Genomic DNA, 16,624 nt, shown 5'->3' with positions numbered 1-16,624 from the left:
TCAAGTTGCAAAATGGTAATGACTGGTTTTTGCAGGAGGTAAGACATGTTCCTAATTTAAGAAGAAATTTAATTTCTACAGGGCAACTAGGTAGTGAAGGTTGCATAGTTACCTTCTCAGACAGTATGTGGAAGGTCACTAAAGGATCATTAGTAGTGGCTAAAGGTGTGAAACTAGGCACATTATATCTGTGTACTGGTAACACTTACTCTACCTTAGCTGCTACAGATAAAGTTACTGCAAGGACAACAACATTAAATGTTGCAAGAACAGATTTGATAATGTGGCACCATAGGCTTGGGCACATGAGTGAGAAAGGGATGAAAACCCTTCACTCCTAAAATCTATTTCCAGGACTAAAGAAGATTGATTTAGAGTTCTTGGAAAACTGTGTTTATGGTAAACAGAAAAGAGTTAGATTTCTCAAGGTTGGGAAAGAGAAGAAGAGTGAGAAGTTAGAGCTTGTACATTTAGATGTATGGGGACTGGCTCAGGTATCATCTCTTGGTGGCTCTTGTTATTATGTTATTTTTATTGATGACTCAACCAGAAAAACATGGGTATATTTCCTAAAACAAAAATCAAATGTTTTTGAAACTTTTAAGAAATGGAAAGTTTTGGTTGAGAATGAGACAGGAAAAAAGTTGAAGTGTCTCAGATTGGATAATGGAGGTGAGTATTGCAGCAAAGCATTTGAAGATTACTATTCCTTAAATGGGATTCGAAAGCAAAAGACAGTTCCAAGAACTCCACAAGAAAATGGTGTGTCAGAGAGAATGAATAGGACTATCATGGAACGCACGAGGAGCATGAGATTGCATGCTGGATTGCCCTTACATTTTTGGGTAGATGCTGTACATACTGTTGTCTATTTGATAAATAGAGGACCTTCAACCCCTTTAGATGGTGGTATTCCAGAGGAGGCATGGACTGGTAAAAAGGTAAATTATTCTTTTCTAAAAACTTTTGGTTGCGAAGCTTTTGTCCATGTTGATAAAGAAAACAAAACCAAGCTTGATGCTAAATCTCAGAAATGTACCTTCATTGGATATGGGATAGATGAATATGGCTATCGGTTATGGGATTTTGAAAATAAGAAAATAATTAGAAGTAGAGATGTTATATTCAATGAGAAGGTTATGTATAAAGAATAGATGTAGGAAAAGAAGCATGAACAGGACAAACAAGAATATGTGGTGTTGGATGAGATTCTTGAAAATGAAATGCCATAGGTACCTGATGCTCAGCAATAACAGATTGTCCCACAAACTCCTGCAAGTGTTAGACATTCTACGAGGACAAGTAGACCCCCTGAAAGATTTTCTCCTTCTTTGTATTCTATTTTATTAACAGATTCTGGTGAACCAAAAGAATATGAAGAAGCAATGCAGGTAGACGCCAAACAACAGTGGGAGCTAGGCATGAAAGAGGAGATGGACTCCTTGATGAAAAATAAGACTTGGGACTTAGTCCCTTTACTTGCAGAAAAAAGAGCCTTACCTAACAAATGGGTTTATTGGCTAAAGGAGGAGGAAGGAGGTCAGAAAAGATATAAGGCCAGACTTGTGGTAAAAGGTTTTGCACAAAAAAAGGGTATAGATTATGATGAAATATTTTCTCCAGTCGTAAAAATGACTTCAATTAGAACTGTACTTAGTCTTGTGGCTGCAGATGATTTACATCTTGAACAATTAGATGTCAAAACAACTTTTCTCCATGGAGATTTGGAGGAGGAAATTTACATGTTGCAACCACAGGGATATGAGGTCAAAGGTAAGGAGAACTTGGTGTGCAGGTTGAAGAAAAGTCTGTATGGCCTAAAGCAAGCACCCCGACAATGGTATTTAAAATTTGATAGTTTCATGGCTGAACACGGTTATCATAGATGTCATTCTGATCATTGTGTATATTTTAAGAGATTTGATAATGGCAGTTATATTATCCTATTGCTTTATGTTGATGACATGCTTGTTGTTGGGTCTAACATGCAACATATAAATGATCTTAAATAGAAATTAGCTAGGTCATTTGCTATGAAGGATTTGGGTGCAGCTAAGCAAATTCTCGGTATGAGGATTACATGGGACAGGAAAAATAGAACCTTGAATTTGTCCCAAAGTGAGTATATAAAGAAGGTGTTGAAAAGATTTAACATGCAGGATGCAAAAGCAGTTAGTACACCTTTGGCTAGTCATTTCAAATTGACTAAGGAGATGTGCCCAAAGGCACAGGAAGAGGTTAATAAAATGTCTAACATCCCGTATTCATCAGCTATTGGTAGTCTGATGTATGCAATGGTATGCACAAGGCCAGATATTGCACATGTAGTGGGAGTTGTGAGCAGGTTTATGAGTAATCCGGGTATGGAACATTGGAATGTTGTGAAATGGATTCTTTGGTATTTGAAAGGAACTACTACGAAGGCATTATGTTTCAAAGGATCTAATGCTGCTCTAAGTGGATTTGTTGACTCTAATCTGGTGGGTGATATTGATTCATGGAGGAGTACTACAGGGTATGTTTTTACTATAGGGGGAACTGCAGCCAGTTGGATTTCTAGGCTGCAAAAGGTTGTTGCACTTTCAACCACTGAAGCTGAGTATGTTGTTGCTACAGAAGCCAGCAAGGAGATGATTTGGTTGCAATGTTTTCTGGAGGAATTAGGTCAGATACAAGAGGATAGCCCATTGTATACTGATAGCCAAAGTGTCATTCATCTTGCGAAGAACTCTGCTTTTCATTCAAGGACAAAGCACATTCAGCTCAGGTACCACTTCATCCGGATTGTTTTGGAGGAGGGTCAGTTACAGCTTGAGAAGATTCACACAAGTGAGAATCCTGCCGATATGTTCACAAAGGCAGTTCCACATGAGAAGCCGATTTCTTCATCAGTTTTTGTTGGTCTTCTTGATTGATAATTGTGGAATTTATACCAGTTGAGTCCTAGTATTTTATCCTGCAGATGTTGCATGTACAGTTGTGTCGTGTAGTATCAGTCTCCAAGTGGGAGATTGTTTGGTGTGGAGCCTGATCAGTCTCCAATTGGGAGATTGTTGAAATGTGGTGACTGATCAGCAAAGTACTGTACACTCAGCACATATCCTCACTGGGGTCCGGGGCTGGGCCAGGCCCCGAGCAAGGGTTCGAGGGTGGTAGCCCCCAAGAAAAGTGGGGGTTTGGGGGTGGGAGCCCCCGAGAAAAAAAAAAATTGGGTATTTTTTTGATGAAAACCGACATTGTAATAAAACCCTAAAAAGGCTGACTTTGTTTGTTGCCCTAAAAAGCATGTTATAAGCAGCTGGGATGCTTAAGGCATTGTAAGGTTGATGTACTATTTTTGCTGGATAATAAGAAAGATTGGACAGCTATGTATGGTGGACGTAACCCATTCTAGGTGAACCACGTTAAATCTCTGTGTTATCTGTGTCCTGTTTTATTTCTTTATCTTTTGTATTTAAATTTGCATATAATTGTTAGTTCATATTTGCTTCGGATCTGCTTGATACCCTAACATTTCCCTCTTCTTTGGTGTTGTCTTCGTACGTGGACTTGGAGTTTTCTTTATGTTGACCTCGAACCCTTGGAGTAGATTCATGTATTGATCACCTCAAGATAGAGAAACTTTAATCATGTATTAATTTAAGAATGTTGTATAAGAAGTCACTTAAGCTCACGATTGTATTACTATGTAAAAACAACCAACAATGTGTTCAAGAATTTACTTTAAATTGTACATTCAAAAGAAAATAATATAATTGAATCAAAATATAAGTAGAAAGAAGAAGAAAAAGGGTATACTCATGTTGGGAGTGTATTATCATTTGTTAGTCTTGTATTTCCTTAAATTGGATTCATAGAACATGAATTATCCGTCATGCTTAGTATATGAGATGGATTAGTCAATTGTAATTAAATTGTATTTGGTCAATGAGATAAATCAGAAATACAATTACTCATGTGGTAATTAAATGTTAGATAGTAGATGTGTAGATGTGATGGAAATGGATGTTCTTACTTTCTTCATGTTATATCTTTAGTAGTGGAAATGAATTAATGCTTGTACCTTCAATATCTTCATGTGAATATGGATGTAAATTAAGTAGATGATAGCATGTAGTTATGAGATCAATGATATGAGCAATGGCATTAATGGAAAACTTAAACTATCAATGATAAAGCATGTGAAACACAAGATCATTAAATATATAGTTGGATTCTTGAAACTAGAATAACACTAAGGCTGAAAACTAAAATGAAACTTAGTACATAGACATCATTAAGAAATAAATGAGAATACATATTATTGTGTTATGGCTGTCATAAAACTAACATTGCATAATTAGCAATATGAATATGTAAGTTGCATACGCAGGTTAATGAGCATGCTTGTGGGTCGATGCATTGAGTAGTGGACAGCAATAGTAGCACATCATGTGAAGTGTATGATATAGGTTAATATGCATACATGCAATTGCAGTTGTGTTCCTTGGTAAGGATAAATCATTAGGATCATTGAAGTGAACTAATATGAAAATGGTAAATTAAAAGTATCGATCATAGATCATATGGTGTAGGTCCAATAGTGACGTCAATACCCTAGGGAAACGATGGAACCATGTAAGGCATTAAACCTTGTAAATATTTCACTTGTGTTAGTAACGTAATGTATGAAGCAACAGATAAACACTTAACATTAGATTTTAAACTATTGAACTAAATCATAAACTTAATGGCTAGATTGAATTAGATGTAACCTTGTTGGTAAAAAAAATAAAATTATTCGACTCTTTTCAGATCTAGTTGTAGTAAGTTTCCCTGGGGTTTGTTGGTGGGCACTACACATTGGTATCAGAGCATAACTCATGAGTTCCGGGTACAACACTGGGATCTCTGGTTGATGTTGTGAGTTTCAATCACACTGAAAAATTGGTATTAGGAGTTGTATTGTAGAAAGCTAGCATTGTTCCATCCCATTCCGAAAATGAACCTATGCTAGTCCATGAGATTCAAGGGTCACATAAACCCTTAGCAATGTATCTAGTTGCTCAAGTTGTGTATTTGAGTCCTAATTAGGTCGAGGAGGTCAAAATGTATGAACATGCCCAAGGAAGGGTGGATTGGATGTGAAATATCTATTTGGGTTCCATATTAAGATTTTTTGAGTGTCCATACAAATTTTTAGTAAGTTTGGAGTTAAGGTACAAAAGTTGTCAATCTCAGCATAAAAATTGTCAAGCACAAAATGCATTGTAAAGTTGTCACAAAGGGGGTTGTAATTGGACATGGGCAGATGTAAATGTCAAAGGGATTTGTAAAGGCTATAAAAGATTTGTTTGGCTAAGTAAGAGAGAGTGGTGGTTGAGTCGGAGGAAGTTTGTAAAGGCAGATCCATAATGCCTTTGATTATCACTATGGTTCCTACAGGGTTGGTGGACAGTCAAGCATTCTTTCATTAGTTGGAATGTATGAGATGATGGTATAAGGATTAAGGAAGGAATAATATGAGTATAGACCATTTTAGATTTTTTTTTAATTCTATACAATGAATAAGGAAACTGTTTATTGCAATCTTATAACCGTTCACATGTTGACAGTCACGTTTACTTGTTGTTTCAATGGAAGTTTCATGTGTTATTGGGTTAGGTGGAGCTCAAAGCCTATTTGGAATGATAAATGTAGTGAATTAACATATTTTGGGATGTGATATTTAAGTAGGATGAATAAAATTCATTTCAGTTCAATTCTCATCGAACTTGGTGCAATATTGAGGAAGATATGAGTGTTTCAAGGATTGTACCTTCCAGATTCTCCCTGCAACAGTCATGTTGTAGCATTTGGTATGACCACATGAGGAACCATAATGAAGAAAGTATATATTCATTGGAAAGGTCTATGAATCCTATTTCTAGTGCTTTTTGTTTGACTTAATTTGGTTAGGAATTGAAGAAGATATGGCAAGTTTTCTAAAATTGTTTGAAACCTATTGTGACAGGGTTAGTGAGAAGGTTTTGACCATAACTTTATTTTTAACCATTCCAAATTCATGATCTTTTGGATTTTGATAGTGTATTATATTTTATTTAATATGGAATTGATTTTGCAGCAAATGGTTTTGTATTGGGAGAGTTATTTGATGCACTAGGCAGACTGTAACATAGTTTCTTCTTGTTCTAGGATAGTCAAAAACAGTCCCGGAACAAAGGGAATAAATTTTTATTGCATCGTTGGATCTTTGTGAAAATTGGATATAATGTTAATAATTAGGTTTTCTACATTCCCACTAGAGAGATTGGCCTAATAAGTTTTGGTGTGAAAGTTATGAATGACATAATTCTATACTATCAAATTATTGTCTAAATCTGAACAATTGTTATCCAAAACATAGTTTACATCTTTGGCCATGATGGAATGTTTTGTTGGGAAGCTCATAAGAGATTGTTTTTTCGAGACTAATTAATTTGATTGTGAATCAAGGAAAGTGAGAAAGATGTGAATTTTGTTGTCTTATGGTTGATTTTATTGCTTTGATTAAGGGGACTAATGTTGTTATCGGTGCACAACAAAACCTTTTGGGTTTATGATTAAGAAGGAAGGACACAGTGATGGGATAAAGTGAAGGTAATGGAAGAGGTAAATGGCTGATTTGATTGGTATGGATAATATTGACGTTGTAGCATAATTTTTTGAGTGGAGATTTAGAGTAGTGAATTTAATGTGTAATGGACTTGAGTAAGGAAAGATTGGATATTGAGAATTTGGATTGGTTGAATGATTTTGATCATAGAGAACTAGAGCATAGCCTAGCCATTGGAGATCATGCCAAGTTATGATAAGAAGGATTTGAAAGAGGATGTTTATGTTCTAGGAGGAAGGTTTGGTTATTGCTCATTTATTGGTGAAGTTAAGCCCTAGAGGGACGGATAAATGTGAGTACAAAGGTGAATGATATGTTAACATTGATTATGGTTATGAAGGATATAATGAGTGGTGTTGCACTAAATTTTCCCTAACTTGAGATATAGGAGTAAATCAAATTCCTTATGACATCTTGATAAGAGGAGGCTACTAAAAAAGAGATCATTGTGATTGGTTCTAAGTGTATAGATGCAATTGATGGATACCCCACACTTGGATGAAGTAGGTTAATTAACGATAGATGCTTAGCCTAGAGGAGTGCAAATCAATTAGCAATATTTTGAGTATGTAAGAAGACTATTGAGTGTTCTATTTGAGTATAAATCCACCAAAAACTAATGACTTTATGAAGGAACTCAATCGCCCTTGTGTTGCTAGTTGTATATAGAGCGCAATGGTGTAAGAGTGTTATCTCTTAAAGTATTTATGAAGGAATTAAACATTTATATTTATATTATGACATAAAGAATCTGATCTCAAGGTATAAAGGACATGTGGATACAAAAACATTGACGTGAGTGTGTGTCTCTTGTGTAGATCCAGATGTACCAAATCACCCCAACCTTTTTGCTTGCAATTGTATTTCTTTTATAAAGACATTCATGTGGATCTCATGAGAAGGGATACATTACATTAAAGGAAATTAGGAGAATACAAAAGCTAAGAAAAGGTCATTGTCGCAAGGTGCGCACTCTCTACCCATTCAAGGGCATTGGACTCTTGAGTGTTGGGTACTCCCTTTGGCATGACTGATATTAGTCACCTCGTGATGTGGATTGAATGATTTGTTTATTTGGCTTTTAATTTCTCGTTATTGTGAGTAATGTGGTTTCAGATTTTCTTTACTTGGGACTGCTCACCAATTTCTAGCTTTTCTAATTCAATTTACTTTCAAGTGGCACTTGCCGTATTCATTTTCGATTGGATTTCGCGAGAAATTTTTCTTCTTTTCGTGATTTTGAATTAAGGATTTTTCCTTTTTGGTTTCTCTCTTTCTATATATGGTGACCATTCCAAATGTGATTGTGTTGTGATCCTGTTATGTGCTAAGTGTTGTTTCTATCATGTCCCCTTTAGACCTCTGATTGTATGTGCAAGGGAGAATACCGTAGAGAGTTACACTGGATTCGCAGAGTTGTTGAGTAGTGATGATATTTAGTAAATGGATAAAATATATGCCAGTGAAGTAATATATTGATAAATCCTTGAATCTAATAAGGATAGAAATGCTTGGGATTGGATAGACCTACGATGCTTTAAATAGTCAAGTAAATCAGAGTAGTGTAGCGGAAGCATGGAGGAGGAGACTATGTGGTCTATATGTCAAAATTCTATGAATTTTAAGAAATAGGTCACCCAACTTAAATTGGAATTGACTAAAATTATCCTAAAGAGGTGCACTTTTGAGAAATTTTCCTCTCACTTAGACTTAAGACATGGACTCTTTAGCAATTTGGAGCGGCCTAGGAAGGAAGTATTGTGCAAAAGGGCTTAATTGCCTTTTTATGTGTACACAAATAGTTGCTAGAGGAGAGAGTCAATGTGCCTATATAGAGTAAACTATCTCACCTTTAGTTAAGAAATAACTAAATAATACATGGTTATTGAAGCCCAATATTAGGTGGTATAGTTAATCTATTGATAAGTATGTTGAAGTAGAACTAGTTATCGTGTAAGTTTCAAGTAGCATTAGGACCACGTAACGCTTGATGTATCTTAAACACTGCGACTTCCAGGAGTAAGTCGCACCCAAGGGGGGGAGGATGTAATGCCCCTCCTCAGACTAGATTGATGCAACACCAATGTTAGGTCGATGAGGCCATTTAAGGCCAACGTTCAAGATTATGATTAGGAGGCTAGGTGTTTTAGTTTCTTATTGTAGTGTTATGCATTATGGGGGATCCACGTTATCTAATGCTCGTACAAATGATGGAGTAGTGTCCACTTCAAGAAGATTCCCTTTTCACCTTGGTAGACTTGATTGGACCCTTGTTTTGTACGATGGATATGAAAGACTTGATTGGATTTACATATTGCATGAATGATATTCTTGCTTCCGTATATGCTTAACTAATGATCCTTGATAGACAATACATGATTTGATGATTACTGATAGATATATGATTCCATGATTCCTGACATTTATGCTTATGTTATGAGTGATTTCGACTTAATGTGATTTAGATGCATATATGATGATGATTGATTTCCTTATGCTCATACATCATAATTTGATGCATAGATAATGTTAGTATTTTGGATTATCATGTATTTTGATAGAGGTACTGATCTTATTTATCATGCGATGGAAATAATAACCCCTAGATGATTTACTCATTATGTGATGATTGTATGTATTACTAACTGCCTATTGTGTGACTGTTTGCAGGTAGAATCGAAAGCACATCACTCATTGCGAGCGCCCTATGTCGTTGTGATATTCTACCCCTTGTTATTGTGTATGTATATATGTTGTATGCACATGCATCTCATGTTGTTGCAGGTTGCAGGTACACAGGCATTCATTCCTCTTGGACAACCGGGTGTGAGCTCCCCTGGCTTGACAGGTGTGAGTGTGCCTCTTCCCAATGGCAATATGTGGTTTTGAGATGTCGTCGGTTCCCTTCCCGCACTCTAGGTCTAGGTTTGACATCGAGTTCTTGTTATCAGTCTTGGAAAAGTTTGCCATGTCATCATCGTCATCACGACTTGTGAGTATGTGGCATGGTTAGTTGATTATTCAGTTATTTTATTTAAGTTCTTTGAGAAAAGAGATTGATTTGTTATTTGATTCATTTAAATTATGATAGTTGATTGACTGCATTTGAGTGATTACTTAATACTAGTTTATGACCCTATTAGTAATTTTGTTATTTTAAAGTTATTAAGATTTAATGATTTTAATTAATTACTATTTTTGCGTTTAAATTTGGTTAATGCTCATATTCAGATTTCGAGATTATATTTGGCCATTTACATTTTAAGCCAGTTTAATTTATTGAATATTTATTGATTTCACGTTATTGACCTTATTGTTATTTAATGATTTTAATCTTTAATTATTTACTTACCCTGATTATTTTAACTACACTATTTATTTAATGTCGGATTTGATTTATATTCAGTTAATATTGAGAATTCGATTATTTAATGAAATTAGTTTGTGATTTTTAAATCACGTATATATATAAATGTAATTAGGATGAGTAAAAAGAGATAAGTTATAATATTTTACTTACTATATTTCACTACATTTTAATATTCAATCTTTTATTTTGAAAGTTGTTTTAAAAGCCTATTGAAGAAATGGATTTTTAAAATCCCATAAAAGAATGTGATATCGCAATTTCAATATTTTATTATTCCATTTTCTTTTTGTCAAAAAGGGAGCTAGGGTTTTCATTTTGGGGGATTCTCTCTTTCCATGTGTTTTTTGGATTCTTGGTTGTTGGGAAGAACAATGGCTGGAGAATTTTGAAGGATTGGAGAGTTGGGGAAATTGTTGTTGAAGATTGAGTTGTTGTCCCAAATTCCTTCCATCATTTTCCTTCAGGAAGAGGTAGGGTTTACTTTCTTTATTTTCCCTCTTTCCTTCCATGATTTGAAATCAAAAATTTGAAATATACCTTTGTTTTCTTTCCCTCATGGGCTTGAACCTGATTTATTTTCCATGGGATTGGCTTGCAAAAGAAATATTGTTGTTATTTCAAGTTTTTTGGGCAAATACTTCCATTTTAACTCCACGGTTGAGAAATTGATTTCTTGTTGGAATTTGAAAGAAAACCAATAAAAACCTCTGATTTCAAGTTTAATTGATCAAAACCCTTTCTATTAAATCCTTGTTAAAAAAAAGGATTGAAAATTTGGACTGTATTTTGGTTTTGGGGTGGTTGTTCAAAACCCCATTTTTCCACTTCTTGGTTGCTGTTGTTCATGCACACGGGAATTTGGTTTTGAAAAATATGTATATAAATATATATATATATATATATATATATATATATATATATATATCACCCACCACGTAGGGCGGGGTCGCGGTGCTAGGTAGCATCACTCACCATGTAGTGGAGGGGGGGAGTGCTGGGCAACACCACCCACCACGTAGTGGGTGTGCTGGACAACACCACCCACCACGTGTGGTGGGGGTGCTGAGCCACCACCACCACATACAAGGTGGAGGGGTGCAGCCAGCACAATAAAAGTATTTTTGTTTTAAATTTAAAACAAACAACATTATTATTATATATATAATAATAATAAACAATAAGATACTTAATATTAAAAAAAGATAGAAGATATATATGAATGAATAATAAATAATGTGTTTCAGTGGTTAGTAATGAATTTAAATAATTAAATAATAAAATAATGATATAATTGCAATAAACTGAAATGACATAAAAATAATAATAATATTAGAATTATAATGCAATGCTGTATTTAATGGTATTATCATTATTATTGCTATTATGTCATGTTATGGAATGTACTATCATGTTATGGAATGTCCATTTAGTCAAGCCTTCCCTAATTAAGAGTCTTTTTAATTTATGCTTTGCATGTGGAGGCAGTTTGTGTCATTGATTTAAAACCAATGGTTAATGTGGGTTTTTGTTTTTACTTGTGTATCATGAGATTTACTTGGCCATTTTGATATGCCCTCATGATGATTTTGCCATGAGGAGGAAATAACCATACTACTGATTTTGTGGTAGTGAGTGTGAAGACCTCGCGATGTTGATATGTTTTAGTGCAGTGGTATCATGAGTTGGCCATATTCCTTTCGTTAAGAGGCTCGTTCTTTCACATGTGTTGTTGTTCAGTTTTGGGTACATGTATGTTATGGTTTGGCATTGTTGGCGTTGTGTCTGATTTTTGCTTGTGTAAGAGCCTCATGTTTTATTGTTTCCAGATCCATGTAGAGGGAGTGGGCTCCTTTATGACACCCAGGGATCATGAGAGATGGACTTTCACGAGGTTCCTTGTAAGGATGCGTGAAGTCTAGACCTTTTGGGCATAAGGGAGTTTACCATATTTTAGTCAAGTGATAACTAATTAATGAATGGGTATGGGTAGTTAGTTAATTTAAAAAGATAATAACTTATCAGTGCCTCATGACTCAGTCCTAGGGAGGATGTTTTAGGCTAAGCATCGGAAGACCATGGAGATGGTAAGCTAATTTCCCTTGGTCTCTCTCTCAAGGTTGAGATGGCTCTGCATGCCCATAGGTTGGTGCCTTGTTCTTGGTTTGGCATGTGATGACACTCCCTCGTACATGTGAGTCTTTTGTTTACTTTTGCATTCTTGTTATGATGTGTTATCAGCCTCTCGAACCTCTTGTTCTCTCTTGTTTTCTTGGTGCATGGTTGTGTGTATGGAGGTTGTTTGGTGATAGTTCCCTTGGTAAAGCGTCAACCTTGGTTTAGTGTGCGAGTTGGGACCTAGTGATATTTCCTAGCTTGAGGAGTGGTTCCTTGTAGGTTCCACATTGGTCGGGTGGTTGGAGTGTTTTGCCATTTGGGTTTTTCCCTCTTCTTTGGTGTTGTCTTCGTATGTGGACTTGGAATTTTCTTCATGTTGACCTTGAACCCTTGGAGCAGATTCATGTATTGATCACCTCAAGATAGAGAAACTATAATCATCTATTAATTTAGGAATGTTGTATAAGAAGTGAGTTAAGCTCACGATTGTATTACTATGTAAAAACAACCAACAATTTATTCATGATTTACTTTAAATTGTACATTCAAAAGGAAATAATATAAGTTAATCAAAATGTATGTAGAAAGAAGAAGAAAAAGGGTATACTCATGTTGGTAGTGTATTATCATTTGTTAGTCATGTATTTCCTTAAATTGGATTCATAGAACATGAATGATTTGTTATGCTTAGTATATGAGATGAATTAGTTAGTTGTAATTAAAATGTATTTGGTCAATGAGATAAATCAGAAATACAATTATTCATGTGGTAATTAAATGTTAGATAGTAGATGTGTAGATGTGATGGAAATGGATGTTCTTACTTTCTTCATGTTATATCTTTAGAAATAGAAATGAATTAATGCTCGTACCTTCAATATCTTCATGTGAATATGGATGTAAATTAAGTAGATGATAGCATGTAGTTATGAGATCAATGATATGAACAATGGCATTAACGAAAAACTTAAACTATCAATGATAAAGCATGTGAAACACAAGATCATTGAAGACGTAGTTAGATTCTTGAAACTAGAATAACACTAAGGCTGAAAACTAAAATGAAACTTAGTACATAGATGCCATTAAGAGCTAAACGAGAATACATATTATTGTGTTATGGCTGCCATAAAACTAACGTTTCATAATTAACAGTATGAACATGTAAGTTGCATACGTAGGTTAATGAGCATGCTTGTGGGTTGATGCATTGAGTAGTGAACAACAATAGTAGCACATCATGTGAAGTGTATGATATAGGTTAATGTACATACATGCAATTGTAGTTGTGTTCCTTGGTGAGGATAAATCGTTAGGATCATAGAAGTGAACTAATATGAAAATGGTAAATTAAAAGTATCGATCATAGATCATATGGTGTAGGTCCAATAGTGACGTCAATACCCTAGGGAAATGATGGAACCATGTAAGGCATTAAACCTTGTAAATATTTCACTTGTGTTAGTAACGTAATTTATGAAGCAACAGATAAACACTTAACATTAGATTTTAAACTATTGAACTAAATCATAAACTTAATGTCTAGATTGAATTAGATGTAACCTTGTTAGTAAACAAAAAAAAATTATTCCTCTTTTCAGATCTAGTTGTAGTAAGTTTCCCTAGGGTTTGTTGGCAGGTGCTACACTATCAATTCAATTAATGTAGATGAGTAGAATTAATTCATAATATCAAGTATCAAATTCATTAATTTTAAGTAATTTCTTTGACTTTGCCTCCAAAATCTTCACACATTAGGTCAAATCTTTTGTTTCACGTATATTTTTCCATTTCTATCACTTTGCTAGAGTTTCTTGTTGATATTACATGGTTTTGATATTTTCAGTGCATTTATATTGGTGCTACAATTCCCTAAAATTGCATTCTTGATATTGAAGTGATTCTTGAAGTTTCAAGATTTTCAAATAGTTTTATAATAATTAAAAGCTACATGAAACCCCCATGTTTTGAATCCATAACCTATGTTCATAAAGAGTGATATGTAAAATTTAATTAAGCTCATTGTACGGCTAAACATTTTTATGTAAATAAAATTATTTTCATAAAGAGTGATATGTAAGCTCGTTATACAGCTAAACACTTTTATGTAAATAAAATTAAAAATAACTTTATCAATTGTCCTATAAATTTTGGAAACAAAAGCATTTTTATGGATGTTACTATTCTCTAAAATTTAAGACTCTTAACATTAAAATGATGCTTTAGATTTTTTAAGTTTACAAGTTGTGTTGTAATAACTACAAACTTAGGTCTTGATGTAACCCTTCTCTAATTTATCATAGAAAACTTTCAAGCTTTTGATATAATTATATAACAACTATAAAACTATATGAATACTTTGTTTTTTCTTTCACATAATATGATAGATTTTTGGACTTTAGATGTACTTTAAAAAAAAAAAAACCAACAACAACAACAACCTTGTTTTCTAGAATTTTGAAAATTGAAAGTAGAATTTTTGAACTTGAAAACGAAACTCTAAGTTCTTGATTTGCATTCATTTTGGTATTTATCTTAAGGACTCACATTTAATTTATCTAATGTGTCTTGAACTTATCATAATGTTTTCCAAAACATTAAATAACATATTGCATTCCACTCATTTCTATTGCTTTTCTTGTAATATTGCCTTACTTTAGTTTGTATAATATTTTTAATGGAATACCTATTTTTTGGTTGAGGCTCATAATGATGATACTTTTAACAATAATCTAATAAGGCACCACATTTGCATGGGATTTGATATTTGTTCACAATTTTTTTTTTTTATGTATAAACATAATAAGTGCATTATTCACAACATGCACAATGAAACACAAGCAGAAGACTAACACCAGAATTCCTTAAGGGTCACCAATGAATAATTAAACCAAAAGATAAATTCTACAATTACGATTAGTCCAATAATCCACCAAAACTCAATGACCACGAGAAGCCATATGCTATAACAGATTACACCATTGATAGGTTGAAACGATACAATATAATTTCTCTTCAATAAGCATTTACACATATCATAAAGGAAACTGATAAATACCTCCCAAACTTAGGATTACATTGCTCTTCCAATACATGGCTTCTCAATATACATATAAAGATACAACTTAACCAAATACAAGGTTACATAAGATCATGATACAATGACCACATAGGTCTCCAAATAACAATAATCTTCAAACATGAGATAAGCATGAGCCACGAACCACAAGAACACCCGCAAAGCCAATCCTTGCATGAAGGTACAAACAAGAACATCCGATGGGAAGTGGCACTACCACCTGACCATGTAATTCCCAAAATGGAATCACCCTACCATGCTAGGAGATAGTAGAGGACCCTCAAGCAAGCAAAAGCATGACATGGCTGACAGGATAATACGACTCCATGACAGCACAAAATGACTCCATAGTATCCAGGTGACTCAACATCACAAATACACAAGTGAATCGACATCACAATACACAAGTGAACCTAAACAAAGAGTGTCATCACATATCTTATGATGGTTACCATGGTCGGCCTCCATAGGTCCTGACCCCCATCCTAGGTTACTCTGGTAACCTTTCCCTAACCTCCGGCTCCAGCTAGGTCTCATGCAGACCCTACCAGGCTTTCGTGAAGACAAGGTGGTCGATTTTCCATTCCATGCCTTCTCACTACATTATGAGCCCTGTACAAGCACTCACCTATGCGTGAGGTATAATATATTATTTAATGTTATGAACTACCCACCTAATCAATTAATTAGATTATCACTTTATTATCTAACTTTCATTGGGTTATCCTGCCAACCACTTTGGGGGCGGCCCCCACTCAAAAGCCACTCTCTCAAAGGACACTAAACAAACATGGTCACTCCACGAGGACCCTATGATGAAGCAGACATCCATAACAGCACTATCCAAAACAAGAGGTCAAAACAAGGACATACTAACTCTTGGTTAACCATAGGGCAAAGACACTACATGGTTAAGACAATGAAGTCATCATTTATCACTTGGTCAAAGGTACTAAATATGCCACCATAGGACGACTGAACCACAAACAAGAAATAACACAATATAACTCTTTGCAAGGAAAGCTAAATTCACTAAGTCTGCACTCAGACGATCTTTGAGAAAATCAGCATCATAAGCACTTGCAACATCATTGATTCAAAATTAAATTAAACAATCTTCTATGATATTCACATCTAATCAATTTCCAAATCAATATTCCATCAAGAATGAAATCCATATTTATTTTTCAACCAAATAACAATATGAATTATACAAATGTATAATCGATTTCCATAAAACATCCAAAATTTACCAATTTGAGTTACTAATTTATTCCTTGATTTCAATAAATAAATTTATTAAATCCACATAATTAAAATCACTTTGAAAATTACCATTTGTATTCAACACTAAAAAACAAATTTAAAATATTCCATTTTTATAACAAATTAAGTTCACGACACATAAAAAGTTGTATCGCGGAGG

This window comes from Cryptomeria japonica, chromosome 4 (genome assembly GCF_030272615.1).
Source record: "Cryptomeria japonica chromosome 4, Sugi_1.0, whole genome shotgun sequence".
Lineage (NCBI taxonomy): Eukaryota > Viridiplantae > Streptophyta > Pinopsida > Cupressales > Cupressaceae > Cryptomeria > Cryptomeria japonica.
The sequence above is the reverse complement of the archived record's forward strand: the minus strand, read 5'-3'. Positions refer to the sequence as shown.